General features: G+C 35.4%; 1 long non-coding RNA gene across 4 annotated transcripts; it reads left to right on the top strand.

Annotated features, from left to right (window-relative positions):
* The first annotated feature begins 3,806 nt into the window (after window positions 1–3,806).
* On the top strand, window positions 3,807–12,427 carry LOC127169144 (uncharacterized). 4 transcript variants are annotated; one of them, XR_007828210.1, is made up of 7 exons: window positions 3,807–3,888; window positions 5,066–5,136; window positions 5,346–5,403; window positions 5,953–9,695; window positions 10,165–10,419; window positions 10,700–10,822; window positions 11,339–12,427. It is a non-coding gene; the product is annotated as an uncharacterized LOC127169144 (long non-coding RNA). The 4 variants fall into 4 exon arrangements; XR_007828211.1 differs by having other exon boundaries at window positions 5,953–8,894; XR_007828209.1 differs by adding an exon at window positions 3,986–4,011 and having other exon boundaries at window positions 3,823–3,888; window positions 5,953–10,419.

The raw sequence follows: 12,427 nt of genomic DNA on the forward strand, positions 1-12,427 counted from the left end.
AGACTCAGTTGCTACTGCCCATGAATCTCAGAAAGCTGTAGTCTCTACTCTATGACAGCATGAACCAGTTTTGTATCATTTTATTGGCCCTTTGGTCAGATTTCAGTAAGTGGATTCCATTTATTTGCCTCAGATTATATGTCTGTATAAAACATTGTAAATATACACTGTTAAAAAAAAAATGTTCCAAAAAGTTGTTTCAACTTAAAAGTCACTTAATGTAAATGTAAGTGACAACTGGAATATTTTAGTTACTAGACAGTGGGGTAACAAATTATTTTAAGTTGAAACGACTTTTGTTTTAACAGTGTAATTTTTGCTGTTTTCTACAGATGGTACTCAAATAACCATACAACACAGGTGCAACATCTAAAACAGGGGTCACCAAACGATCCTGGAGGGATCACGAAAATTGAAAAGTGAAAGTGAATAGCCTCTCATTCAAAAGAGATTTAAATACTCCACATATGATAGCGGCTCCCTGATGTTCAGAAATTATATGCAATATGAGAATGATTGCGTGAGCATGCGGTAATGGCCCGAAATTCAACGGGAGCAGGATCAAGAAAACAGTCCAGCACAAGGCTTTAATACAAAAATGCACACAATAAATGGCGACTGTAGAAAGCAAAAGCCGAATCACGGACATTTTGGGCAATTTTGAAATCCAGTCTGAACGCATTTTTTAGGTCCAAAAACAGGACATCTCTGGGAAAAAGTCAGCATACGGTCACCTAACTAACATAAATCAAGTGTACTGGAGGGAATAATATGGATTTTTTTCCAGAAAACTTCTGGAACTTCTTTTTCTTTCTCCAAACATAACACTTTTTATTTAAACCAAATAAGTTGTGGCTTTCTCCTTGCAACCCTGCCATTTTTGCCATGGTTGTTCATTGTTCTCCTGATCTACGGACTCATGAACTTCAACATTAACCAATGTGAGAAAGGCCTTTAGTTGCTTAGAAGTTACCTTGGGGTTCTTTGCAGCCTCGGAAACTATTATACATCTTGCTTTGGTGATATCTTTTTTGGTCGACCACTTCTGGGGAGGGTAACTGTGGTCTAGAATTTCCTCCATTTGTACACAATCGGTCTGACTGTGGATTTGTGAAGTCCAAACTCTTTAGAGATGGTTTTATAACATTTTCCAGCCTGATGAGCAACAACAACTCTTTTTCTGAGGTCCTCAGAGATCTCCTTTGTTTGTGCCATGATTCACTTTCACAAACATGATCAGACTTTAATAGATCCCTGTTCTTTAAATAAAACAGGGCATAAACTTCCTATTGACTGAAAACACTTCTGAACAGATAGACTCTAATTTCACCTTCAAATTAACTGCTAATCCTACAGATTCACATACTTTTGCAACTCACAAATATTTAACGCTGGATCGTTTTTCATAATAAATAAATGACAAAGTATATATTTTCATCTCATTTGTTTAACTGGGTTCTCTTTGTCCATTTTCAAAACTTTTTGGTCATATTTATGCAGAAATATAGAAAATTCTAAAGGGTTCACAAACTTTCAGGTTCGAATGACCCACCCCATCCAGCCAAAGGTCCAGAATTTATGTATGTTTGGCAGAATTGTGGAACATATCGAACTGTGTTATATTATTATGTAGACATGTATTAAATCTATTAAAGGAGTAATGGAATGTAATTACAGTATACCAAGATCACTGTTCTTCGTACAAATACCTAGAAACCATGTAGTTTATTTTTATACTGTGGTACTGAGGTGAATAATTACATTTCATCATATAAAAATAAGGTTTTTACAATTTTTATATATTACTAGACATCTCACTTATTCTATATTCTATTTCTGCAGGTCTTTAAAAAAAAAAAGTAACAAACAGCCTTAAATTTGATTTTAAAAACCCTGCAGAAACCCTGCATAAAATTCCTTCCTTGATATTTGTATTTTGAAAAGGAGGACAGACTGCATAGGGCTCAGACGTTGAAAGGGGCCCAGAATGGGGGCCCAGAAAACTTAGTGGAATGGTGTAGCATTGGTTTAAGGAAGAACACAGTACATTCTGACCAGGGGCGGTTCTAGACCCTTTTTTTTTTTTTTTTTTGTTCAATTTGCACAACAAACATGGGTTGGATCTCTTATTTTTGAGCTTTTAAAGTTCACCAAATGAATGAATTTCACTTTAAAATGTATACAAATTTTCTCCTGGGGGGGGGACCCCAGACCTCCCTACAGGGACACACGTCCACCCACATTTTGTATATGTGTCAATATAAAGAATCTGTGAATTTACTGCATTAAAAATGTCATTAATTTAATTAACTAACTTATTACTTTAGGTATTTGTGTATATTTACCGAACATGGCGATGAACAAAGCAATATCATGGTAAGAAGTTTGTGTGCAATAAAGAGTTCTTTGTGACTGTATATAGTTTTGAAGTTGGAAAAGACACCACGGGCTTGGAAGCTGGCGAAACCATTGCATAGTTTGAATGGGTGTTTTTGTGTGTATTTACGTGTGGAAATTATGTGTTAAAAGTATTATGTGTTAATGGATTGCGTGTTTATTATTATATGGAGAGCTGAAATGAATTATTATTGATTAATTATAATAGATGTCAAGTAGATGTGGTATTTGTGTGTGTATTAAATGTTATACTTACCTGTAAAGGGTATGGTCCAAAAGGGGCGGGGTTTGGCCTATATAAGCCTGGGCCAAACCAAAAGACATTACTTGTTTACCAAGTTGATGCAAGAGTGCTACTGCGGTGCCTTGAGCAAACCCAAAACCTCTTCGTATATTGCGGATACCTGTTTGTTGCATATATATCATTGTTGGATTATTTTCTGGTTTATTTTCTCTTTTTGTTGTTTCTTTGGTACTTTGGATTTTCGTCATTTTTGTGTGCACTTGTATATATTCTTCACTGTGGATGAACTTTCTGGCACTGTAAATAAATTTCACCTCGCACGAAAGTGCTTTGCGAGTGAGCCATCTTTTTTTTTTTTCCATCCTACACAGACTCACATTTTCCCCCAAGGTGAGCTGGTGGGCTCGTCTTCATTACACAAACAAACAAATAAATAAACCTTATGAGTGAGCATGACCCCAGGACTCTATAAAAAGAGTTCACACTTTAACTCCCCCCTCCTTCAATGTTCACACCAAAACTAAGCCCTTGTATTTCCTGTTTCTCTGACATGTACTGTAAAAAATAAGATCACTGAAATAATAGTTATCTGCTGAGAGAGACCTACAGTGCATACAATGCATTTTTTTTTTTTTTACAAAATAAATAAATAAAAATGTTCAGTTTTGTGCCAAGCGGCCCAATTCCATTAGACACAAATAGTAAATAGTATTAAAGTGAACTAAGTGGAGATTGATATCTATTATGTGGTGCATACATACTGTAGTCTAAAGGACTTCTGAATGTTCATACTTATTAAAACAGAGATTGGGGTGGGTTGATAGAAATTGTGTGATATATATGTGATAAATATCAAAATGTCTACTAATGCATTAACTGTGATCCTGTGATTATGTGGTCAGAGCTGATGATCTGGAGCTGTACTGAATGAGACCAAAAAAAAAAGAAACGTGCATAACTCTCAATAGACTGTGTAAAAATACTGTGCATATTTAAATTTTACATTTAAATAAAAGACTTTTTATAATTTAGCTTTAGTTAGTACACTGTAGATTTAATACCTCTTAGTTACTGTTTGAGAGTCACTTATGCTTTTCACACATACTTTGCATTTTCTGGTTAACACAAAGGAAGTCTATTAAGTGTTAAGACTCAGTCGTTGCCACCCATGCATCTCAGAAAGCTGTAGTCTCTGGATAGCATGAAGCAGCGTTCTATCCTTTCCTTGGCCCTTTGGTCAACTTTCAGTAAGTGGATTCTACTTGTTTGCCTTAGATTTTGTGTTCATCTACTATATGTATGGAGTGGACAGGAGTCAGTGTAATTTTTGTTATTTCTGTTCAGATTCATCTGATGTGTGGGACCCAAAGGTGCATCAATTAATATTCTACTTTTCTGTCAGTGTTCTTTTTAGAAATATTTTAATGCAATGTTTCTCAACTCCAGTCCTGGGGACCCACCTATCAACAGTGTTGGCAAAAGAATCAATATTTTAATACATATCGATACTAAGATATTTGAATCAATACAATATCATGTTACTGCATTATCGATATACTGGTACCAGCTGCGCTTTCTCTCTGACAGAGAGCTCACACAGACTGCAGTCCTACATGTCTGCAGCTCTGCTCCTGTCACTGACTTTTATTTTAAGGGGCAGTTGTATTATGAAGAAGCTGTTCAGAAAGCTACAGGAAGGTTTTCCAGAGTGTTGCACCAGCAATAGCAAAAAGCTCAATCACCACAGTGCTTAAGTCTGGACCTAGAGACGCATAACAGTCTTAAATGTCTGAACCACTGATCTATAATAGAGAACTTGATTGCTCATGACATCATAAAAGTGAAGCCACCGCACCACCATATTAGTATTCCCTAGTATGCGCATACATTCTATTGAATGAATAGTGATATCATGAATCATGATATTCCTGAAATTTTTTTTGATGACATTTTTGCCATATCGCCCACCCCTAACTTGTGCTACAACTGTTTGGCCTGTGCTACAAAATTTTCAACCTCTGTAACACCAGTGCTATGTGCTGTTAAGACATTTTAAGAAAAAAATAAGACTTGACAATTATTGTGATAATTATCTATATGGACTAATATGGAACATTTTATTGTGATAATTATCATAGTAGTCGAAACAAGAAATGACAAATGCATTAATTACTTTTTGCTTCAACTTGTTATAATGCTTTAACTTTGGCCAGACGACGAAGATGGGGAAAAAACCGAGATGGAAAAAACCCCCGCTCCATTTATCTGCTTGTCAAACTTTAAGCCATCCATCTGGGAACCTAAACTTTCCTAAACCTAAACAGTTGCTGGGTTTTTTACCCAGCATTTTTTACAGTGACAGAAAATCACTTGCATTAAAATTTCAGTTGTCTATATATTATAACTGTCATTTGCTTTATCCAGATCCATGGCAGAAATCAGTGAGTGAGATCCATCAACCATCTCCGGAAACGTTTTACAGTCACTTTCCTACAGTAATCTTCTTTTATTTGTTTGTTTTATTTTTGAATATAATGTTTTAATAAATATTGTATATTGTAGCTGCTGATTCTGTATCAAATATACTGTACAGAAAAATAGAAATACAATTTGTCTGTCTTTTCTTAGCCCTGGCTTAGATCTGCTATACAAAAATAATTTTACGTTTTTATATAAGAACTTTTATTTTGCCTTTGTTGGACAGGATGAAGACATAGAAATTGGACAGGCTTGGGCTGCTGACTCAGATATGGTTGACATGAGTATGATCCAATTTGATTTTGTGCCTTCTTATTACAAGATCCTTGAAATTAGGGCTGAGCAATACAACAATTACAATTTTCCCTCAATAGATCGATAACAAGTTGATAACAAGTGATTTAATGTTCATGTGCCAAAGCAGAATTAATTAACAGCATTTATGGCACCACATGGACTAATTTGAAGCTTAGCAAATAGCAGCACAGTGCAAGCAGATGTGTATACTCACTGATCACACGACCAGCATTGTGAGATCCAGAGAGAAGTGCTTGAATTCAGCGAAAAACGCAGATGTCTCACTAATTTAGTTTAAAGCCAGATGAAACAGATTTGAAACAATATTACCCATCTGAACATGCAGAAAATAAGAAATTAATTAAGATATTTTGGTAGGAAAAAATTAAGATTTGACAATTATTGTGCTAATTATCGATATCGACTAATATGAAAAATGTTATTGTCATAATTTTTTTGGGTCATATTGCATATTGAAATACAATTTTAAAAAATTATTCTGGCTAACTGTTTTGAACATTCTTGTTTTATTTTAGGTGATGTCGATGAGTGGATCATTTAAGCGTAAGGACATAGGTGTCAGGATTGTGTTCTGTTTTGTCTTGGTTTTCCTAGTGTTTTTCCCTTGTGTTTCTTGTGTTTTTGGTTTAGTCCTGGTTTTCCCCCCTTAGGTTTTGTTCAATTGGTTCAGTCGTGCCCATATTTGTACTTCCCCTCATTATCTCGTTTGTGACCACTCCCCTGTTTTTGTATATTTAAGGTTTGTTTGTTCCACTTGGTTTTGTCGGTGATTATATTGTCATTCAGTTTAATGTCTATGCTGTGTCTGGTTTCCTGCTGTTTCCCTGCGTTTGTTTTATGTTCACTTTTGGATTACTTAATAAAACTACACCTGTTGGGATCTCCGCTCTCCTCCAGCTTATTCCCACGCACACCACGACGACGTACAGCGTGACAATAGGATGGTTGGATGTGGTTTATAAGGCATGCAAACAGGATAAAAAGAATGGAAAATCTGAAGCACCCCCATCATGCTGTAATTTTTTTTTTAAAAAAAGTGTTTATTATTACTATTATTAATTTTATTTTATGAAAGAAGAGTTAAATTGCAATGCTAATATATTCTGTATATCTACCCATAAAACATTTCTTCTTAAACAAAAAAAAAAAAAAAAAATAGGACAGGATTTTTTTTAGGATAGCAATTTTGACATTGCTGTGGATTTTAGCATAGGCACATTCTAAGATCAAATCTATGCAAGTTTTATAAATGAGGCCCCTGGTTTACAAATTACTCTCATTACTGTTTTGAGAAGTTGTTTTATTAAAAAAATAATTGTGTTTTCAAATGCTTATTGTACAAGATGCAAATTCAGAGTGCTTGTAAAGTAGGGATGGGACGATAAATCGTTGCTTAGTTTTGAACAGCAGCTGGCACTGCTTGCTTTAGAAACAGCGGTGCTCTGCTTGTTTCCAAATCCTTACACGCACTTGAACCTAAAATAATCATTTATACAATTTGAAAAGGTTAAAGCGGATTACAGTGGTGTTCACAGTGGGCTGTGTTTACAATCTGGTGTCATAAAAGCATTCTGACCCAAGGTGAAATTGACCATATGCAATGGAGCGTTCTTTAGAATTTCTGTGTAATGATAAGCTTCCGGTGAAGCTCATTTTATATGTGCTATATATAAGTGTAGACTCTTGAGACTCCTCTCCTGCCTCGTTCTTATCAGAAACTGAGAAAAATTATAACTAAAACATTGTATATAATGATAATGGCATGAACGTTCAGTTTCATGTTATTTAGCAACATATAAAGAGTCTGGTAATCACAGGAGAGTACCTAGACACATACACTGACCAAAATTATAAACGCAACACTTTTGATTTTGCTCCCATTTTTCATGAGCTGAACTCAAAGATCTAAGACTTTTTCTATGTACACTAAAAGACTGTTTTTCGCAAATATTGTTCACAAATCTGTCTAAATCTGTGTTATTGAGCATTATTTAAATACGTATATATAGTTCACTACAAATTCTAGGTTAAATATTAATATAAATAAAATTTATCTGATGCCAAATCCAAGAGATCGCTAGCAAGTATGATGGAACCGTACAGAAATATACAAAAATATTAAATGTATTTTTTCAACTTTTTTCAAGTTATTTTATATGAACAGAAAATGTTTTTATTTGACAAAAACTGCTTGCGATTGCTGACTGGTATCTGAAGTTAATGTTTATTAATATAAAATGTATCTGAGGCCAAATCCACAAGTTCGCAGACAAGTATGATCTAACTGTAGAAAAATATGAAATGTATTTATTTGACACCAAAGCCCTGACACTTTTTTCCAAGTTATTTTATAAGAACAGAAAACGTTTTTATTTGACAAAAACTGCTTCCAAGTCCTGACTGGTATCTGAAGTTATAAATGTATCTTATATAAAATGTATCTTGACGCAGCCGAATGCACAAGTTCTCGTCAGCACTCTTCTTCATGAGCATTTGAGTGTGTGCGGATAAAAACTAGATTAGAGCACTATCTGCTGTTTAAATCTAAGATCAGAATCGATTCCAAAGATAATGGCGATGCATTCGGAAGATCTCAGAATCGATCCACGAATCGATGTATTGTTCCATCCCCATTGTAAAGACGAGTTTGTATTGGAACATAAATGATCATAATGCTGCACTTCTATCTGAAACAAAGAGTGTCAGACTATACTGCTTTTTAACTGTAATCGCAAATGGGTGTTAAAGGCAGTGTATATACACATCTACCCTATCCACCTTATTTTTCAATGCGGAAGTAAGCTTTTCTGTTAATGTGTTAGACTTCCTGTTCATAATCTGCCACAGAGAAATAACGAGAAGAATATCGAAGTGGTGTAAACGGTAAAACAGTTTGCACTACAAACTATTGTGTTCATAATTAAGATAATACATTAAAATAACATGGTAAGACACACAGATTTGCAATATCAAGCAGCAAAACGAGCTGTTTTGCACAGATAACTCTGTCACTCTGTCAGTTTAAATCTAGATTAAAGACCCATCTCTTTAACCTTGCTTACACATAACAAATCCACATTCTTATAATTCAAATCCGTTAAAGGATTGTTAGGCTGCACTAATTAGGTCAACCGGAACCGGGAACACTTCCCATAACACCCGATGTACTCGGTGCATCGTCAGAAGAATGGCATCTACGCTAATATTAGTCTGTTTCTCTCTTATTCCGAGGTCACATTAACCACCAGATCCAGTCCGTATCCAGATCAGACGGTGGATCAGCACCTAGAGACGACCTCTACAGCCCTGAATGTCAGTGGAGTCCACATCGACTAGATGAGCCCCAGAGACGGATCCACATTAAAGACCACATCACCTAGACGGCTGTCGGCACAAGACCACGGGAACTGTGGCCAGAGGAGAACTGGCCCCCCGACTGAGCCTGGTTTCTCCCAAGGTTTTTTTCTCCATTTGTCACCGATGGAGTTTTGGTTCCTTGCCGCTGTCGCCTCTGGCTTGCTTAGTTGGGGACACTTTTCTCTTAACACAATATTGCATTTTATTTTATTGTTTTTGATTAACTACCTTTACCTATAATGTGAGTGTTTAATGTTGCCTTTGGCATTGTTAATGTACTGTTTCCTATTTAATACTGTACAGCCGCCTTGTCACAATTCTGTATTGTTAAAGGCGGTATATAAATAAAGGTAAAAAAAAAAAACAAAAAAAAAAAAAAAAAACAAAAAAAAGATAAACATAGCTGGACCCAGATGAGACCGGAAGCCAGACACATTAAATTTACAAACTGCCGCTCCCACTCTTACTACAAAAATAAGGTTGATAATGATAAAAATCCATGCAGTGGTTTTTAATTAATCTGTAAAAATAATATCCCCTTTTTCAAATTGAGCCATTCTCAGATGCCTGTCATTGTGGCGTCACACCAACAGAGGCCGCTCCCACAATAGTTGATTGACATGAGCGTTTTACCTCAGATCAGCTGTAACAGTCCGACCTCCACTGTTTGGATACCGGAGCAGGGATGTAAATTAGACAAGAATATCTCCGATTGAGTGATTGAGGTGTTGTGTTGCTGGATGTAATAACGAACATAGTAGTCGTTATTTACTCCTGACATCTGAGCCGCTGAAGATGCAGTGGATTACGTTTGTTTGTGAAGGGAATGCGCCTCCCGATCTACATAAATGCGTCTATATTCACGCAAATCATTCGTGATCCAGATTCACTTACAGCAGAAGTGAGTATAAGGGTTTTTTATGAATCTTTGCGATCACCTTTCCTAATAACGTGCTAGTTAGAAGAGAGGGGCGGGGTGAGCAGAGCTCATTTGCAAGGAACAATCCCTCAGAATGGGATGATTTTTGCAGAGCTCATTTTGACAAGGTAAAAAGGGTTGTTTACACAACCATTGAGAATTTTCAACCAAAGTATAATATGGACTTTTCATTAAGACCCTAAAGAATCATATTAACTTGTGGAAAATGGGCATCCGATGACCCCTTTAAAGTTGGCATGAAATGGAATTTACCCTATATATATTTTTTGCATGTTATAGACTGTATTCATCCATGCATTTGTTTCCTTTTTAGATGTATTTTTCACCTTGTAACGTTTATTTGAAATCCAGTAATTTAGTTGATTTACACGCAAGCTTACATTCCTTTTTTATTGTAATGCAATAATATTTTATTGTTCATATGGCCCAGATTTAGATGTCCCAAAGCCCAACATAACAGTGTACCGACAGATAGAGGACAGAGAGAATGTGACTGTGATGTGCAAGTTTGGCAAGACACACAACATACACATGGAAACCATGGAAAAACTCAAATGCTCCTCTTCAGATTTTTTGGAAATACGTGTGTTTATGGTCACAGTGAGTCCACCTGCGTCATTCACCTGTGTGCATGAGTTTAATTTCAGGAAACTGCGCAGCCAGACCTACAAATACAGTGGGTCAGGTAAACAAATACATCTGTACAAGTATTTTTAGATATTAATTCCTTGCCTAGATCATGCAATATAGTTAAATGTTTGCATTTTCCTATTTTAAAACCTTTTTATCTCTCCCCATCGCTCTTTCACCCTTGTCTTATGTTTAGGATCATTAGTCATTAGGATAATTAGCCATTTAAAAATACACATTGATTATACAGCTGATCACTGGAGTGTCTGTATGAGACTATATTTCAGTGAATATAAGCCAAAACATATTTTAACTGTCACTGTATTTCCATGCAGTCATTGATCATCATAAGGAAGGAGTATCTTCATTCTACATCTGCTTTTCCTCCTTCGTTGTTGTTGGTCTTTTCATCATGACTGCAGCAGTGATCATGACTAACATCAGGAGCAAAACTAAAGGTGCGGGTTTCACCAGTTATTCATTTATAGCAGCAGTGAATATTATGAAAGTTCTGATCAAAACCTAAAACTGAAAGTGCATATGCAGAAAACGCTTCTTTATGCATTTCATTTCATTACTGGTTCAGTCAACCCTTTACTTTGGCTGCTAAAGATCTCTTACAAGAAGCTCAAAGACAAACATGCAGGCTCTGAATGGTTTTCAGAGCTGTAGATTGAAGACAGTGAACTTAGTTTGAACTGAGTTTCTCTTCCTCAATCTTATTGCTGATGACTGTTTTGGCACATCACACAGTATGCACTCAGTATATATATAGTTTCCTGAGCATGTGCATGAGTCTGCTTTAAAATTTCACACTAGTTATTGGTGTGAGATGCATTTTTAGAATGCAGTGCTAATGAAGACAACTTATTCTGATGATATGTGTGATTAGATTTGTATCAGGTTTGAGCATCAGTAGTTTAACAGCACACAGAGACTAACACTATGAACTCTTTGTACAATTTTGTTAACAGACACCAACTCCACAGCAGTTACCAACAATGACTACGTGGAAGCATAAAAAAATCACTTTCAGAAGAGAACAGAACAGGCCTGAAGAAAAACAAATGTATAAAAATATAAACTTGAAATATATTCATTATTCAACTAACCTTTTGTAATTTTCTTTTGGAATATATAAAATATATTATTACAAGTAAAAAAAAAAGTCTTAAGAGATTTTGTTTATGGTGTAACCTTCCTCATTTGTAAGTATGTCTGGATAAAAAAAGTTTTTTTAGGTTATATAACTGCTTCACTTACTGCTGCAGCTTTATATTCTGTCTACATACAGTAAGGGGCAAAAGCTGTGTAGCGAATACTTGCATGCATTAATATGATTTGCTTCTTTGTTCTCATTTTTAAAAATACAAATACAGTTTAAAAAAAATATATTGTGATTTTTTTTGTTATATTGTAAAATAAAATTTTGGTTATACTGCCCATTCCAAACATCCAAGTCTGCAACAGGGCTGAAACAATCAGTTGACATTATCAATAATGTTGACGGTAAAAAAAAAAAAAAAAAAAAAAAAAAAAAAAGGCCAAAAAGTGTTGTGGAATGGCCTTTTGACCTCATATGATCTAATGTAAGAACCTGCAATAATGCAGTTTGAACAGTGTGACATATTCAGTCCTCCTGGATGGAATCCAGTAGAAGAAAAAACAGTGCTGATGAGAATATGGATGCATTTGAGCGCTGACTGAGGCGCATCTGCATATGTCACGGCACCATGCCCATGCGTTGTTTACATGCAAAGGAAAGCACACACATGCTCTACTTCTATGGCGCTAGGGTGACACAGAGTAGAAGAATTGTTGAATAAAGTTATTTTTTTAGTTGTGATTTTGCTTATGCCGTGACATTCCTCATTTGTTTTTGTTTTTTTTGTTTTTGTTTTGTTGTTTTAATGGATGAATACAAAATTATGCTTCACTTACTGCTGCAGCTTTGATTTCTGATTAACTTCAGTATGGTGCAGTAGTTGTGATATAGTACTGTCTATTTCAAAATGTCTTTTAAATAAGAAATTAATAACAATTATGTGCATGCATTTATGTGA

Source organism: Labeo rohita, chromosome 8, assembly GCF_022985175.1.
Source record: "Labeo rohita strain BAU-BD-2019 chromosome 8, IGBB_LRoh.1.0, whole genome shotgun sequence".
Lineage (NCBI taxonomy): Eukaryota > Metazoa > Chordata > Actinopteri > Cypriniformes > Cyprinidae > Labeo > Labeo rohita.